At 42.0% G+C, this 17,697-nt stretch overlaps 1 protein-coding gene and 1 long non-coding RNA gene across 2 annotated transcripts in view; both read left to right on the top strand.

Annotated features, from left to right (window-relative positions):
* AGBL1 (AGBL carboxypeptidase 1) overlaps positions 1-17,697 on the top strand; it is a 1,396,462-nt gene that overhangs the window by 463,812 nt on the left and 914,953 nt on the right. The gene's annotated exons all lie outside the window — the stretch shown is intronic.
* LOC142304005 (uncharacterized) lies at positions 10,036-11,147 on the top strand. Its single transcript, XR_012753060.1, has 3 exons — positions 10,036-10,271; positions 10,381-10,497; positions 10,609-11,147. It is a non-coding gene; the product is annotated as an uncharacterized LOC142304005 (long non-coding RNA).

The raw sequence follows: 17,697 nt of genomic DNA, 5'->3' as shown, positions 1-17,697 counted from the left end.
TTACCTTGGAACCTGCTACAGTGAGTAAAAACCTTGAGACTGCGTCCCTGTGTCGTTTCGTTATTCACCTTCTCCCCCGCCCCTGCATCCCTGCCATCACCTACTACCATTCCCAACTGCCCTGGGGCCCGCTCTACCTGTGGAGAGCTATACCAACCAAGCTGCATCACCATCGGTCCCAGAGGTCCCATCCCACAGCGTCGGCTATCTCTGGCCGAGTACCACAGGTGGCGTCACGAACTATCATCTCCTACTATTATCCCTTTTAAATGAGACCGCCGAGATCACAAAACCGGGACTTGCCACCGCAGCATCCCAGAAACAGAACCGCAGCCCGGTAACGAGTGCCCCACAGCCCCGGTGCGGGCGTGTCAGAAGTCATCCTCTTTTCCAGCAACAAGAATGGTCGAAAATCCTTTAAACAACAATTGAAAGTGTTTCGGCTGGCTATGGAAAGCGTTTATAAACTGTGATATTTGCCATATGGGGTGCTATCATGTACTAACCATGCAGAGTGCCCAAACCTTTGCATCGGCCCTTTTGTTTATTTAAAAATGTAAAAGCTTAAAATATTTTTTTTTGCCTAAAACACAAAAGAAATGTGTAATCTTTAACTTTATGCATTTTAGAGATAATTTAAACTTCATTTTGCCTAACTGTTCACAATAACGGTAATTTTTACAAGGGGTGCCCAAACTTTTGCATGCCACTGTAGATTTACATAGCAGCTGCATACACAAAACAGTAGGACATTTTTAAACCAGTTGTAAAGTTCTTTTCTTTTTTTAAATTTACATGCATTAGTATAATAAGAAAAAAGGTTAGAAAAGTGCCCATATCATATATCGTACACACTTTCCATATTGTAATTTACTATGCCAGCTATTAGAGCAGTAAAAAACATTAACCATAGTGTGTAGAAGCTGGGATTATTTACCTCTAAAAGGCTTTAAATAGCTATTAGCAGTAAATACGGCTCTTAATCTTTTCCAGTTGAAGACAACAATAAAAGTTGTTAGCGCTGGTCACTAAATCACAAATGTGCTTGATAAATGCCGCCCTAGCTTCATTCACAGCGGCCCGAGGTTTATATTCGCTTTCTGTATGTACGTGTTAAGGCTTCCTTGCATTCATTTTGTGAATCCTTGCCTGTGTTTTGCTGTGTTCTTATATACCCCATATGTGCCACACAGATTTGCAATCCTTTGTTCAGAGACATGCAAACGCAGTGTGGGACTGCGTCTCTTCCGCCGATACTGTTGAGACTGACTTGTCAGTACAAATATGCTTCTTACAATGAGGGCAAAGACAAATAGAGTGTGAGGTGAGATTTTCTGAAGTTTATGGACTTCTTATGATTGAGGGAGTGTTGCCTCCTCTGGCAAGCCTTGGTGAGTAATGTCAGTGTCGGAGAATGAAGGCTTGACTTTTTCTCCATCATAATAGTAGAATAATAATTGGCGTTCCTATTGTTTTACATTTTGTTCTACAATGATACCGCAATATTTCTTACAGCACTATCTATTCATACTTGTGAAGATTAACTATGTAATCAGGCTAATTGTTATTTATTTCATGGTAATATGACATAGATAGTGCCTTGAAAAAGTATTCATACCCCATGAACATTTCCATATTTTTTCATGTCACACCCACAAACCTAAATGTATTTTATGTGATATATCAATACTAAGTAGCAAGTATTTGCAAAGTGTAAAGGAAATTATACGCTTTCAAAACATGTTTAAAATATAAATCTAAAAATTGTGACTTGCATTTGTATTCAACCCCCCTTAGTCAATAACTTGTAGGACCACATTTTGCTGCAATTACTTCTGCAGATCTTTTGTGGTAAGTCTCTACCAGCTTTGCACATCTAAAAGCTGAAGTTTTTTTTCCTCATTTTTCTTTGCAAAAGAGCTCTAGCTCCTTGAGATTGGATAGAGAGTGTCTCTGAATAGCAATTTTCAAGACTTGCCACAGATCCTCAATGAGATTTACTGTATGGCGGGCTTTGCACGTTGCGACATCACAAGCCGATGCTGCAATGTCGCACGCGATAGTCCCCGCCCCCGTCGCAGGTACGATATCTTGTGATAGCTGGCATAGCGAAAATTATCGCTACACCAGCTTCACATGCACTCACCTGCCCTGCAACCATCGCTCTGGCCGGCGACCCGCCTCCTTATTAAGGGGGCGGGTCGTGCGGCGTCATAGCAACGTCACACGGCAGGCGGCCAATAGCGGCAGAGGGGCGGAGATGAGCAGGATGTAAACATCCCGCCCACCTCCTTCCTTCCGCATAGCCGCCGGCGGCAGGAAAGGAGATGTTCCTCGCTCCTGTGGCTTCACACACAGCGATGTGTGCTGCCGCAAGAACGTGGAACTACATCGTACCTGTCGCGGCACCGGCATTATGGAAATGTCGGAGCCTGCACCGATGATACGATAACGACGCTTTTGCGCTCGTTCATCGTATCATCTAGGATTTACACACTACGACATCGCAAGTGACGCCGGATGTGCGTCACTTTCGATTTGACCCCACCGACATCGCACCTGCGATGTCGTAGTGTGCAAAGCCGCCCTAAGTCTGACCTTTGACTGGACCTTTCACACACACACATAAAAATGCTTTTTTATATGTGGCAGTATGTTTAGGCTCCTTGTCCTGCTGGAAGGTGAACCTACACCCCAGTCCTAGGCAGGCTTTACATGTTGCGACATCGCTAGCATCGGCTAGCGATGTCCAGCGCGACAGTACCCGCCCCCGTCGCACATGCCATATCTGGTGATCGCTGCCGTAGTGAACATTATCGCTACGGCAGCATCACATGCACATACCTGGTCAGCGACGTCGAGGTGACTTCCGAACAATCCTTCAAATGGGAGGTGCGTTCGGCGTCACCGCGACGTCACTAAGCGGCCGGCCAATAGAAGCAGAGGGGCGGAGATGTGCGGGACATAACATCTCGCCCACCTCCTTCCTTCCGCATTACCGGCGGGACACAGGTAAGGAGATGTTCGTCGCTCCTGCGGGTTTGCACACAGCGATGTGTGAAGCTGCAGGAGCGACAAACAACATCGTACCTGCAGCTGGAGCGGCATTATGAAAATGAACAACGCTACACAGATCACCGATTTTTGACTATTTTGCGCTCGTTCATCGTCGCTCCTAGGATTTACACATTGCAATGGCGCTACTGGCGCCAGATGTGCGTCACTAATGATGTGACCCTGACAATATAGCGGTAGCGATGTCGCAACGTGTAAAATACCCCTTAAGTTTTCTGCAGCCTCTAACAGGTTATCCTCCAGGATTGCTCTGTATTTAGCTCCATCTATCTTCTCATCAATTCTGACCAGCTTCTTTGTCCCTGCTGAAAAAAGTCATTCCCACAGCATGATGCTGCCACTACCATGTTTGACGGTAGGGATGATGTTTTGAGGGTGATGTACAGTGTTAGTTCTCTTCCCCACATAGTTTTTTCATTTAGCCCAAAAAGTTCTACTTTGATCTTATCTGACCAAAGCACCTCCTTCCACATGCTAACTGTGTCACTTACAGTACATGCCTTTTTGGACATCTTATGGCTTGCTTCCAAAAATGGCTTTCTTCTAGTCACTCTTCCATAAAGGCCAGATTTCTGGAATATCGGATCCAGGGGCGTAACGATCACGGTCACAGAGGTCATGACCACAACCGGGCTCAAGGGTGAAGGGAGCCTATCGACCCCAGCACCTACTTCAGCGAGATGTGCATCCGAGGACACACATCCAGCTGAACTGCATTGCGGCACAGAGACCCATCAGGCCAAACAGAAGCCAACAGCTGACGTCAACATGCCCGTGACTGGGGGCACATGACAGTGATGTCATGCATCACCATAACAGGCACACCAATGAAAGCTGACAACCACTGTACCAGCTATAGAGGAGGATGCTGTGCTATGGAGGACACTGTGCAACTTGTGAGCCAAGGAAGACGAGTAGATTTTTTTTATGCGTTTAAAACAGAATGGGAACTATATACAAGGAAAGTGCCCATGATTAGGACATAAATATCAGGATCTAGACATAAATTCCAGGATGAGAACATACTGTATATGCCAGGATGTAGACATACATACCAGGAAGGGCCCAGGATGAAGGCATATATACCAGGATGGGGTACAATTACATCAAAATTGGCCCAGAATGAGGACATATATGCCAGGATGGGGGACATATATACCAGGAAGGAGCCCAGGATGTGTGACACATATTCCAGGATGGGGGACATATAGGCCAGGATGGGGCCCAGGATCAGAGACATACTGTATATACAAGGATGTGGACATAATTACCAGAAAGGGAGACGTATGTACCAGAATGGATGATATTCTTACCAGGATAGGTCCTGGATGAGGACATATATACCAGGAATGGGAGCATACTTACCATGATGGTGACATATATATACCAGAATGGGGACATATGTACCAGGATGTGGCCAGTGATGGGGATATAGATAACAGGAGAAGAGGCATATTTACCAGTATGGGGAACATATATTCAAGATTTGGGGACATATTCACTAAGATGTGGGACGTATTTACTAGGATGGGGGACATATTTACCAAGAAGGGACCCAGGATGGGGGACATTAGTACAGAATGGGGGACATTACTACATAATGAAGGTGTAGGGGGCAACTTGTAGGTCTTTATAGGATTTAGAACACTACAAGGGCCCATAAATCTGACGAACATGCAGGGGAGGAGGGGACCCAGGTCCACATTGTGCACCAGTGCCCATTGAGACTCTAGTTATGCCACTGTCTCTATTGATGAGAAATTACCAGCATATATGCTCTCTGAGATGGGACAAAGGAGCTTTGGGACATTGGCTGACTCCTGATTTAGCTGTTTTTCCAGCAATTCAAGTACAGTAACTCAGATACTACACCTACTACCCAGTGACACGTGGCATAAAGAAAGTCTTGACATGGCAGTATATTATGCAACTAACTCTAGTTATAAAATCTATCAGTCACAAGTGTTACGCAGGAGGACGATTGGAGCAAAACTAATAATAGCTCAATCATCACCCGCGGTCCTCCAGGCAGATGGCAAAGCCACTAAGAGACAGGTGGCCGGATGTAACAACTTCAGAGAGACACAACACAAAAGATGGTGGTGTTAGCAGCACACCTCCGCATATGAATCGTTTCTGTTAACTACACAGGGGACAAGGGATCAGTCATATGAATAGGGAGCATGTCCAGACCGAAGAGGCAGCCCAGTTAATCTCACTGGGGTACCTGGGGATTGGGGAATGGTAAGACAGGAGCAGGATAGCTGACCCTGGGTGTGCTGAGCCGCGGGTGTCTTAGCGCGTCAATCACCGAATGCCTAGCAATGCCTACCACTCCTACACATGCACACAATCCTGCCATAGACACTGCAGGTATCTCTTGGCGCAGTAGCCACACAGACATACAGCTCAGCCTGCTGACTGAGCTATCTCAATAGCAAATGATGTTTGCGTTCCAATGGGCATCGCCCAGGTTCCTTTATAGCCTAAGCCCTAAGCCCTGCCCCAAGCCAGATGCCAGATAGCAGCTGCAGCCATACAGCAGCCACCATGTCACCGGTGATGTCATCGACGGCCAATCAGCGGCTGCCACGTCACCGCTGATGTCATCGATGGCCAGTCAGCAGCCACCGCGTCATAGGTGACGCCCGCAACTGCCAATCAGTGGCTTCCGCATCATTAGTGACGTCAAGCACATGTGTTGTAGTGGGAATCCAGCACTTAGAGCTTGGAGAGGCAGCGGGAACCCGCGCATGCATGGTAGGGCAAAACGAGGGCTTAGGCTCAGGATGACTCAAGACCCTGGACACCTGGACATGGCCGACCCTAATGCAGGGGATGAGGTGGGACAGGAGCGGTTTGAGGCTCAGGGGAACCCTGAACCAAACAGGAAGTCTGTTGCATCACACAGATATGATAATGTTGCATTAATCACACATAAACATACCTCAATATAGCTTTGCTAGATAATAGAGTGGCATAGTGATATTCTGCCTTATGATACAATACCCAATATAAGAGCATAATATTAATTATTAGTCTTACCCTGGACATGCAGCCGATATAGTATGGCAAAACATTGCATAAAATAATGTTGCATAGACCAAAAAGAAAAAAACTCCTAAAAACAATTATTTATTTATTAATATTAAAATTGTAGATATAGCCACTGCTAATCCAGAATAACTACAGTGATATGTTAAGGTGAGTGAAATAGGGTGATAGACTCGATTGGTGGGGACAGTGCAAATAATTTCCTGTTCTCAAGGTAGGGGCAACGTTAGTAGTTGCACTAGTCTTATTCAGATTCAAGAAAGCGTGGTTTAGGGGATGACCTATCTCTCCCTCCCTTGCTCCTACCTACCAGCGGAGGTGTACCATAAATTATTGGGTACCCCCCGCTCCACGTCGTCTCTCCCTAATATCTCCCTTCAGACCAATCGCCCCTGGAACACTATATAAAAAATAATATAGTATAATATAATATATAGTGCCCAGAGGATTGAGAATCAATCTGATTCCAGCAGAAAGAGTAAGGACCCCCCTCCTCCTGAAAAGGTGGGAGGAAGAGTGTGTGGCCTCCTCACTTCGCTTCATGAATATCCTCCTAGAAGAGGAGAAAAAGAAATTTGAGGAGACCAACAAGATCCTCACTACTCTCAGGGAAGAGGCCCTAAAATTTAATAACGACTCTGACTTCCAGATCAAAGAATTGGCACTACAAGGTGCAGTGGAGAAATACCAACAAAACCTTAAGAGCCGTAAACACAAACACTTTGTCAGGGATCTGGAAGATTTTAAAGAGAGAAGGGCCTTTAATCTCACAGAAGGAGGAGGTGACATATCATCCTCGGACCTCTCAGACTCTGAGAGCAGATCCAGAGAGAGGGGTCAAAATAGATCACGGGGAGGTGTACAGTCTGCTGGACGTGGTGGTATCAGAGGATGTGGTGCCCTGGGGGAAAACAAAAATCATTTTGGGAATCAGGACCAACGGGGAGCACATACCTCGGGTTCAGAATCCTCATCTTCCTTTGGACCACCAACCTCCTTTGTGCACCAAAACAATTTTTTAGGGATGAGGGACCCCTATCCCTTCCGAAAAAGACAGAACAGAAGGGCCAAAAAATGGTAAATGGAGGCCAAACAGATGGCCAACAGATTGTCAATCTATCTGATTATAGACTGTCCGAAATGGAAGAGAGGGTCCTTGGATATGGTCTATCCTTTGTTCCCACTACACGGTTTGATTCCTTTGTCTGGGCTAAAGACCTCGAATTATTCCTGAGGAAACTCAGATGGAGGAAGTACTTTAAGCACAATGACCTGAACGAATGTCAGAAACTAGGAATATCCCCTGATATGCTCCCAGACGTGAGACTATTGGCAAGTCTATCAGAGGATAACAGGACGGATAAGGGGTTTGGTCCATTCACTGACCTAAAACCAAAGAACAGGAAGATGCCTCCCCCCACTGAGTGTACGAGTATTGATATATTCTCTTCACTGGTGACCAAGGAGATACGTAAAATAAGACCTGGATTAACCAGCAGTAAAAGTAATTTGACACAAAGAGAAAGAGAAGCCCTTGTGTCCCTTGACCAGAATAAAGCCATAACAATAAAGCCCTCCGACAAGGGGGGCAATATTGTGGTTATGAATACGGAACAATACCGCTCTATGTGCCTCCAATTACTCTCAGATAGAGCCACATATGCAGTCCTACCAGGAGATCCTACATCTGCATTTATGATAGCCCTCACTGAAATTGTACAGGAAGGCTTTGAGTTGACCCTCATATCGAAGGATGAAATGGATTTTCTGGCTCCAAAGGAGGTGACAATAGCAACTTTTTACTCCACACCCAAAATCCACAAGGGGATACATCCCCTTAGGGGACGACCCATAGTGTCAGGTATTGATGCTATGGGCCAAAACCCCAGTATCTATCTGGATAGGGTTCTGAGGGAGTTTGTGAACATACAGCCCTCGTACATCAGGGACACATCAGACCTACTGAGTAAAATAGAAGGTATACACATTGATGAGGACACTATACTTGCATCAATTGATGTTGAACAACTGTATAGTTGTATACCACATGATAATGGTATCAGAGCGGTTGAGTATTTCCTGGAGACAAGAGGGGTACAATATAGAGAACACAATAGGTTCATAATCAAACTCCTTACCTTTGTGCTTACTCATAATTACTTTACCTTCCATAACAAGTTCTACCACCAGCTCAGGGGTACCGCAATGGGGAGCCCCTGTGCTCCCACTTTTGCAAACATATACCTGGGCTGGTGGGAGGATGCAGTGGTCTTTGGGGACGAGGATGTCACGTGGAACCCCCAGATTACCTTCTGGGGGCGCTACATAGATGACATCCTCGTCCTCTGGAGGGGGGATGCAGCATCCTTCCTGAAGTTTGTGGCACACTTGAATAAGAACAATTTTGGACTCAACTTCACCTGTGAGGTGGGAGGTGATAGACTGCCTTTCCTAGATATCCTGTTGACTAAAAATGTTGATGGGACCCTGGGAACTACAGTCTATCGCAAACCAACGGCAACAAACAGTTTGCTGAGGTGGCAGAGTCACCATCCGGAACCTCTACGTAGGGGCATACCAAAGGGGCAGTTTCTCCGTTTTAGGAGAAACTGTTCCTCGCTACATGATTTTCAACAGAGGTCAGTGGGACTTGGAGATAACTTCAGAGATAGGGGGTACCCTGAACACGTCATTCAGACAGCCTTTAGATCTGCTTGGGGCCAAAAGAGGGTCACATTGTTAGCCCCAAAACTTAAATCTGGACAAGATAAGATCACTAGACTGATTGGCTCCTATGATGATGAAAATAGTAAGATCATGCACATACTAAGACGACACTGGGGGATCTTGAGATCGGATCCTGATATATGTGAATATATTACACCACACCCGAGTGTCACCTACAGAAGAGGCAAAACCATTAAAGATTTTGTGGTCCATAGCCACTATGTGGCAGAGAAAGCATCAGGATCATGGTTAGAAAGAAAGCCTCATGGGACTTTTAGGTGTGGGTCCTGCAAGTTTTGCCCATATATTGATCAGAGTAAAACCTTTAACAACCAACAATCGGGAAGGGTTTTTCACATTAGGGACTTCACGAACTGTCGGACGGAGGGTGTAGTATATAGATGCACCTGTACATGCCCGCTTAGTTATATCGGTAAGACAAAACGGCAGCTGCGTGTCCGTATAGGGGAACACGTAGGCGATATAATTCATAAACGAGAGACGCCTATAGCGAGGCATGTTAATATGTGTCATGGAGGAGATCCTAAAAGTATAAGATTTCAGGGAATTGAAGTTGTCCCAAGACCAATCAGGAAAGGGAACTGGGATATTAAAATCCTCCAGAGAGAGGCACGGTGGACATTTCTACTTGAAACAGTCAGTCCAAATGGACTAAATGAGGTTCTGAGCTATACCAGTTTCATCTAAAAAGCATCAAATGAGTATAAATAGCTATACCTGAGAGGTATTATAAGTATATGTGTAGCCTGAATAATTTTCAATAATTTTATTGCTGTTTTGCCTGACAGTGATATTTGCTGTCAGTAGCCGTATCTACTTGTACATATATCTATCTTACATGGGTGCAGTTAGGTGCAGGTTTTCACTAACGATAGGTGAATTACATATACTAATTTCTACTAGGAACTGCTGCATGCAGCATATGTGGGGATACATTTAGGAGCTGCACGTTGGAAATGACGTCACAGATTGCCTCCAGTGGGCTATTATGTCCGGCAGACTGTGAGGATGATCCTAAAGGATACGCACCGGATGTGACGTGGGAAGACTACTTCCGGGCTGCGTGTCATTGAACACACTGTACTGCGCAGGCACGGAAGCGATCCTCGGAACACTTCCGGCTGATTGATGTGGCACGGCATACTAGAATCCCAGGGAGCGGATACGGAGGTGAGACACCCGGCACTTCCGGCTCGCGTCACTGGGAGGCGGGAATTGTGAGTTCCCATAGTGTATAAGACACTGAAAGAGAGAGGGGGAAGATGTGTGACACGCAGGCTGACACCGTGGGACCTGCGGGACAACAGAGGCGGCGTTCCCCTACAGATTGGGTGCTCTATTGTGGGCGATTTATGCCATGTTGCCGCAGTGACTGACACTCTTTGAGTTATAAGGTATGTCTTTTTTCCTTTGACAATGTGAGGAGCTCCATAGCCTCTGTGAGAACCTTATGGCTGTTTGAAAGGAAGCCAAAAATATATTATTATATGTTATTTTTGGTAGTTGACGTTATGGGACCTGCAGATTATTGAGAGCAGTGTCTCAGGACGGAGTAAATGCCCCTGTGATGGGCGGTTGGTGCCACACTGTTGATGCGACCATCAGTCATTAAGATATAAGGTATGCCCCCTCCATTTGCTGTTACTGGCAGTTCCATTCCTTTATTATGTATTGTATGGTCTATTGAGATAGACTCTGATATTATGTCTTGGATATTTTGTTTTTTCCTAGAATTAATCCGGATCAGTCCCCTGATGAACCCCTAAAAAACATAGGGGGGAAACGCGTCGGGATAGAATACTGGATGGTCTCGGCAGATAAGTTATTCCCTGCTGGGACTTTATATCCATGTTCATAGATAAACAAAAATTGGGATTTATACTGGATGATTTCGGCAGACAAACCAATTCCTGCTGGAATTTATATCCATGTATATATAAGAACTATTTTTGATCTGAGATTTATCTAATATCTAGATTAAGTTTTAAAATATCTAATTATCCTTTAGTACTGTGACTAATTGCACATATCTTCTTTGGTGGTGGGTCTCCCGGGTCTTGGCGATTGGTCTGAAGGGAGATATTAGGGAGAGACGACGTGGAGCGGGGGGTACCCAATAATTTATGGTACACCTCCGCTGGTAGGTAGGAGCAAGGGAGGGAGAGATAGGTCATCCCCTAAACCACGCTTTCTTGAATCTGAATAAGACTAGTGCAACTACTAACGTTGCCCCTACCTTGAGAACAGGAAATTATTTGCACTGTCCCCACCAATCGAGTCTATCACCCTATTTCACTCACCTTAACATATCACTGTAGTTATTCTGGATTAGCAGTGGCTATATCTACAATTTTAATATTAATAAATAAATAATTGTTTTTAGGAGTTTTTTTCTTTTTGGTCTATGCTACAATTACTCCTATCAGTATATGGTAGTTTTGGTTATAGAATAAAATAATGTTAAAATAATATAGGCATACTGGGCCTCCCCTGGCGGGTCAAGTATAATCCAGTGGTTTATTGGCAGTCCAGGGAAATCATCAAGTGGAGTGATTTCTGTAAGATATATTGTCTGAACACTTTTCTCCTTAACTTCATCACCATGTACTCTAATCCTGAAAGTGAAGTATTAAAGCTTCAGGTGGATGCCCCTGCAGCTTGTACTTCAGGAAAACTATTTGTGCCGTTACATATGCACCTCAAAATTTTAGGGGAGCATCATAGCTCTGTTGTTGTAGGTCATTCAGGTAGTAAAGCGACCTTGGACCTCCTTTTTTGTTGTTTTTGGTAACCAAGGTTTCATTGAAATGTGGTTAATTTGGTGACTTCCTGTAATGTCTGTGTGTGTTCTAAGACCCCGCATACTCGTACGTCTGGGATTCTTCTACCATTGGCTATGCCTGACAGACAATGGACACATTTATCCATGGATTTTACTTTCCTTCCTCCCCTGAAAAAAATATAATTTTAGTAGTGGTGGATAGGTTTAGTAAAATGGCGTACTTTATTGCCTTATCCACTGTTCCTAACTCTAAAACTTTAGCAAAGTATTTATTTTTGAGATCGTGAAGCTTCCCTCCAATAAGAAGGAGTGTGCCGCTATGACAGTGCCTCGGTGAGTATGCCGCGCTTGCTCCTACCCTCCTATCTCCTCCACAGATGTTTTTAATCTCGAGATTCTGGTCCCCATTGACTTATATGGGCACCGGATTCCGGAGCGGATCAGACACTTTTAAAATCTGGCAGTGATCCGCCGGTCCCGGATTTTTGGGCGTTCGATCTGCTCTAATCGTGACATCTCCTCTCTACAAAAACAGGTATAGTTTGCAATGCATTTCAAGTTTCCCTATAGACTCAGAGAAAAAAATAACAAAAATGCAGATTCCTAAAAATCATGTCTGTAAAACCATCCTTTCTGTATCTTACCACTGAAAATGAGATAAAACAATAATGGGACATGTTAAGTTTTTAGTAAGCTGTGTTTATTAAAGATCTCTTGTTTTCATCACTGGGGTAATGATTTTCCGAGCTGCAAAGCCTATAATGTAAAATTAACTGATCAATGAAAAGGAACACTTTGTTCTATAATTATATTTACCTTCAGTCACAGATGTTCACTTTGAATTATGGGAAATGGAAACAAATGCAGTGTTATCAGCAAATATATTTATCCAGTTTCAGAATTGCAAGAATTACAGTATTCATACATATTTTATATTATGGTCTGGATGAAAGTATAGCAAGAAAAGGGGCACTATTGTATCTTTTTTTCCCTGAGGAAGGAGGTGGATATGTCTCCGAAACGCGTAGGAATTGCCTAAATAAAAGAACATTGTTTTATTATACTTACGCTTGTGGTTTTTAGCATGGCATGAAACCCGTTCTTCTCCAGTTTTTACCTTGATACATGCCTTTTCAGACAATTATATGACTTTTATCTTGCATTTCACTAGTTTTTCCCTCTGAGGGTACTGAATTAATTAGCAATTGACTCTGAGATGAAGGGAGTTTACCATCTGCTTTGGTCTTTCTGACACACATAGAGGGCTTCTTACTCTTTATTTTAAAACACATATTCAGCAGCAGTACTGAAGGAAGAAAAAGCAGTACTGAGCAGTGTAAATGTTAATCCAGCTCTGGGGTGAGGTAAAAGACTTGTTAGACAGCTCAGTTTCATCTTTCTGTTTCTCCATTTGATTGTTTTCTCATTCACCTCCTCATTTCTTCTTCCCCCAACCTGCTCTGTATACTTCCCTGTGCTGGATGTCCATCTTGCTTTAACTAAGACAGAGTTGAGCTGTTTTATTCTGAGTGGATGGTGAGTTTAAGAAGCAGGGCGAAGAGTGGAAGTGGGCCACAAATGGCGAAAGAAGCAGATTTCTCTAAAAAGATACAATGCAAAGTTCCTTATATTCACTCATACTATCTATACAAAGTGTTTTGAATTTACACTTCTAAATTAATATAAAATAAAAAAAATACAAACATACATTATTAAACTGCTTCATCTCCTATTAAGCGGTGCTTTTTCGGTGGTCTTTTCCACTTAGCGATTACTTCTCTGCAGTTGATCATGTGTTCTCTACCTACGTGGCTTCTGCAGGCAATCATTGGCTATAGCGCTGATGCCTATATGTACAGCACAAGACCACTAAGGCCAGTGATTAATCAGAGACTGGCACAGACTACCAGGGTGCTGGTAATGGATGTAATGGGTAAGTAATGCTTTCATTTTATTAGTATTCCTTGTCTTTACAAAAATTGTATATTGAAGGCAATGCCTTTAATAAACATTAGGATTATAAAGATATCCCTGTCAGTATGAAAAATGCTTCTAATAGATAATGCATTTTTTTCCTTATATTTGGGGCATAATACATCACATTGATCAACACACTGAAAGTCAATCAGCCCCAGGCTCACTTGGCCATGATCTGTCATGCAAGCAACTAATAAGCTCCTGAAGCCAACAACATTTAGATCTTGCTATGGTCCTCATTTCTTCTATGTAAGCCCTTTCTAATGCCTCAAGGTTTACACAAAGCACTTTGTATTGTAAATCAAAATTAACCCTAACATAATAACTGCATTTTTTGTCACTTCAGGGTGTAATTCTGTTGATAGATCCTACTGTAAACTAAATCATGAATTATAAATCCATTTCTGTTCATTGTCTTTCACAATACATTCCTCAACAACGTCCCTCTCTAGCCATTATGTTTGGTGTAGAAGTACAGTCTAGATGGCACCTGCTTAGGCCACGTGCACACATTGAGTCCTTGAGTATTTGGTGCGTTTTTTACTTTAGTATTTGTAAGTCAAAACCAGGAGTGGAACAATCAGAGGAAAAGTATAATAGAAACATGTCACCACTTCTTCATTGTTTACCTACTCTTGGTTTTGGCTTAGAAATAGGTAAAAAAAAAACCACCTCACCAAACACTCAACATGTGCATGGGGCCTTAGAGTTTGTTGATGAGAAGAACTGTACCCTTCATATTTATCTGAAACTTTTTCTACTATACAGCATGTTTACACCCAGTTGGAGTTTCTTGATAGCACAGGTTCCACTCTTAATATTTAGCACTGAAGCCTTGAACCAGTTATATAATTTCATTATGCTTATTGTATATTATTTTAAGTAATACATCCAATGTTATTGCCATTCTCTCCCATACTGAATTATTTCCCAGCCCATATTTTTTATTAATTTTTCTAATTTGTTTATGTATTATATTTCAACTATAACATTGCGTATATTCTTAATTTTATGTACTGAACTCTTAGTAATTTATCTGATAATCCTATTTCTGTGCCCCTTTTCTTAATAGCATCTCCCTTGTTTGCATGGGTTTCATTCACATACACCTTTTTCCTCCCATACTCCAAAGATAAGGAGTTTAGATTTTGATCCCCAATGGGAATAGTGAGGATAATTAGAGATGGGCGAGCACTAAAGTGTTCGGGTGCTCGGTTCTCGAGTTGAGCAGGTCAAATGCTCTGAAAGGGCTCAACGCTAGTATCGATATAATGGAAATCAGTTATTGGGAACTTCGGCTCTCCGCCCACATACAGCCAGCCATATACAGAGCATTTCCAGAGGAAGGAAGGTCAGGTTTTTCCTTTTTTTCTTGACACACTGCATCCAAAAACTTTCTTTTTATTTTCTCGAGAGAGAGCAATTCAGACACTGCAAATGGCTTGCACTGGGGTGCCACCTCCCATCATTCAGTGAAGGGAGCCATCACTTTGTGTTCTTGTTTGACGAATGACACATCCAAGCACCAGTGATACTCGGCCGAGCACCGCGAGTACCCTAGCACCACGATGCTTGCCTATCACTAATGGTTATGGCTGTAAAGTGCTGTGGAATATGATTGCACTATAAAAGTTAGCAAAATAAATATTCTTAGTAATCTCTCCCTTCTTTTTGTCATTCAATTTCTTAGTAATGTTTATCGTATTCTTCATAATATGTCCATTGTTTTGGGCATTTCATTCCATATTACATTTTTATGAATATTTTCTATATTTTTATTACTGCCTTCATTCATAGCTTCTATCATACTCCTATTTATATCTCCTGTATTTTCTTAGTAATTTCTCCTAGTTTTATCTGCCATACTCTTGGTAAGATTTCTCATAATCCCATTTCTATGTCCCATGCTCTTAGTAACAATTTCAAGATTCTTAGTAATATTTCGGATCTTCTTATAATTAGCTCCTATAGCTTCTATAGTCTTAGTATTATATCCCTTTTTCTTACCATTATTTCCTATCTTAGTAAATGCTGATGATTGCAGTAGCGGAGGATGTTATTGCTCTAGCTATTTCCAAAGACATTCGGATGACTAGATTTACTCCTGATAGCCATAATAATAATAAATGCAACGTGAGAATGTTGCTGTTTGATAAACCTGTGTCACCGCACGCTTAGAAATTTAATGGGCTCGTTCACCCATAATGGCTTTTGCACTCAATTAGCAATTTGTTTAATGAAGATTCTGACTTCTAAATATGCTTGCATAAAAAAAGAGGCTAAAACTGTGAAAGAACTCGAGAGAGAAAATATCAAAGGAGGCACTTGTGTTGGATATTGGAAATAATGATCCTGAAGAGAATGTACACAGTTTAATTAAGCACATTGATTAAATCAATATGATTCAACTGCTTAGTGCTCAAATCATCTTAATCTCATTAAAAGTAATTCAGGCCTCAATAATTGATTAATAATGCATTATAGTTTATGAATTATTGACTTCAAGTTATTATAATTGTGCCTCTATCTGCATGCGAGCTAATGATGAATGTTAATTACGCCGGCCGGAACTTGTGTTTGAGGAACTTTTCAAAGGAAAACATGACATATTTTTTTTTCAGTGAAGGACAACTCGGATTTTGTAACCGCTTTATCAGAACATTTCAAAGCGTTTTCATTGCTTTATGCCTTTTTTGATGAGAGGGATAGTACAAGTATCTTAACACTCTAATTGTACTAATTGATTTGGAAGGAAGATGCACTTGTGTGAATATTGATCCAAGAGACTTGACTTCAGATAATAAGGCCTTTCAAAGCCATCTTAATAACACGTTAATATGCTCTGTGGCTTACAGCTCAAGATGTGTTCTGACTTTCAGAGAAATTCTAATTGTGAGAAGAACAGATTTTTTTTTTTCAGAGATCACTAGGCAAGGGCAATCCTCTATTTTAGGATAATGTACTTTTCTGTGAAGTACTTGGATCCCCCATGGTATTGTATTTTGATGTAGATTAACGAGTGTTTCACTAGCTATTTTAATTAGTAATTGGAAGTTTGTATTTAATGGGTTTCACTTCTCTACTTCAAACAATTACTTTTTGTTGGTTCCTGTGTGACATCCTGAAATAATTCCTAAGGCCTTATTCAGACGTCTGTTTTTTTACATACGTGTTCTATCGTCATGGACTTAACACATACCCATTATAGTCTGTGGGTTGAAGCACCTTTTTGTTAATAATCCTATCAAGGCTGCAGTTATCCCGGTCTCTTGTGCACTTTTTCTACCACACTTTTTCCTTCCACTCAACTTTCCATTAATATGCATAGATACAGCACTCTGTGAACAGCCAGCTTCTTTAGCAATGACTTTTTGTTTTGTGGCTTACCCTCCTTATGGAGTGTGTCAATGACGGCCTTCTGCACACCTGTCAGTCAACACTCTTCCACATGATTATGCAGCCTACTGAACCAGACTAAGGGACCATTTTCAATGCTTAGAAAGCCTTTGCAGGTGATTTGTGGTAATTATTCTAATTTTCTGAGATAATCACTTTGAGGTTTTCATTGACTGTAAGCCATAATCATCAACAATTCCAGAAATAAACACTTGAAATAGATCACTCTGTGTGTAATGACTCTATGTAATATATGCAATTCCCTTTTTGTATTGAATTACTGAAATAAATGAACTTTTTGATGATATCCTAATTTATTGAGATGACCTTGTACAAGTTAATGGGACCATAAAAAAATCATAGACTGCACATCATATGTGTGCAGTCCATGTGGATTTTTTTTGTGTACAAGAAAATTAGTAATGGAAAAAATGGAAACACTGACAAACCAATGATGAAAATCTGAACCAAAACACATGAAATTAAGTTTGTTTTTATCCTTCATGCGAAAAAACAAAGACATCTGAGTAAGACGTAAAGGTGTTTTATTGCTTTTACTTTTATCACTTTTCATAGAGGTAGAGGCATATTTAAAGGGGTGTTCCCTACTCTGCAATAGCAGCCACATCCCTGTAAAATTGATAGGGAAGGATTTTGTCAAATAC

Source organism: Anomaloglossus baeobatrachus, chromosome 4 (genome assembly GCF_048569485.1).
Source record: "Anomaloglossus baeobatrachus isolate aAnoBae1 chromosome 4, aAnoBae1.hap1, whole genome shotgun sequence".
NCBI lineage: Eukaryota > Metazoa > Chordata > Amphibia > Anura > Aromobatidae > Anomaloglossus > Anomaloglossus baeobatrachus.
This window is presented reverse-complemented; position numbering and strand designations above follow the sequence as displayed.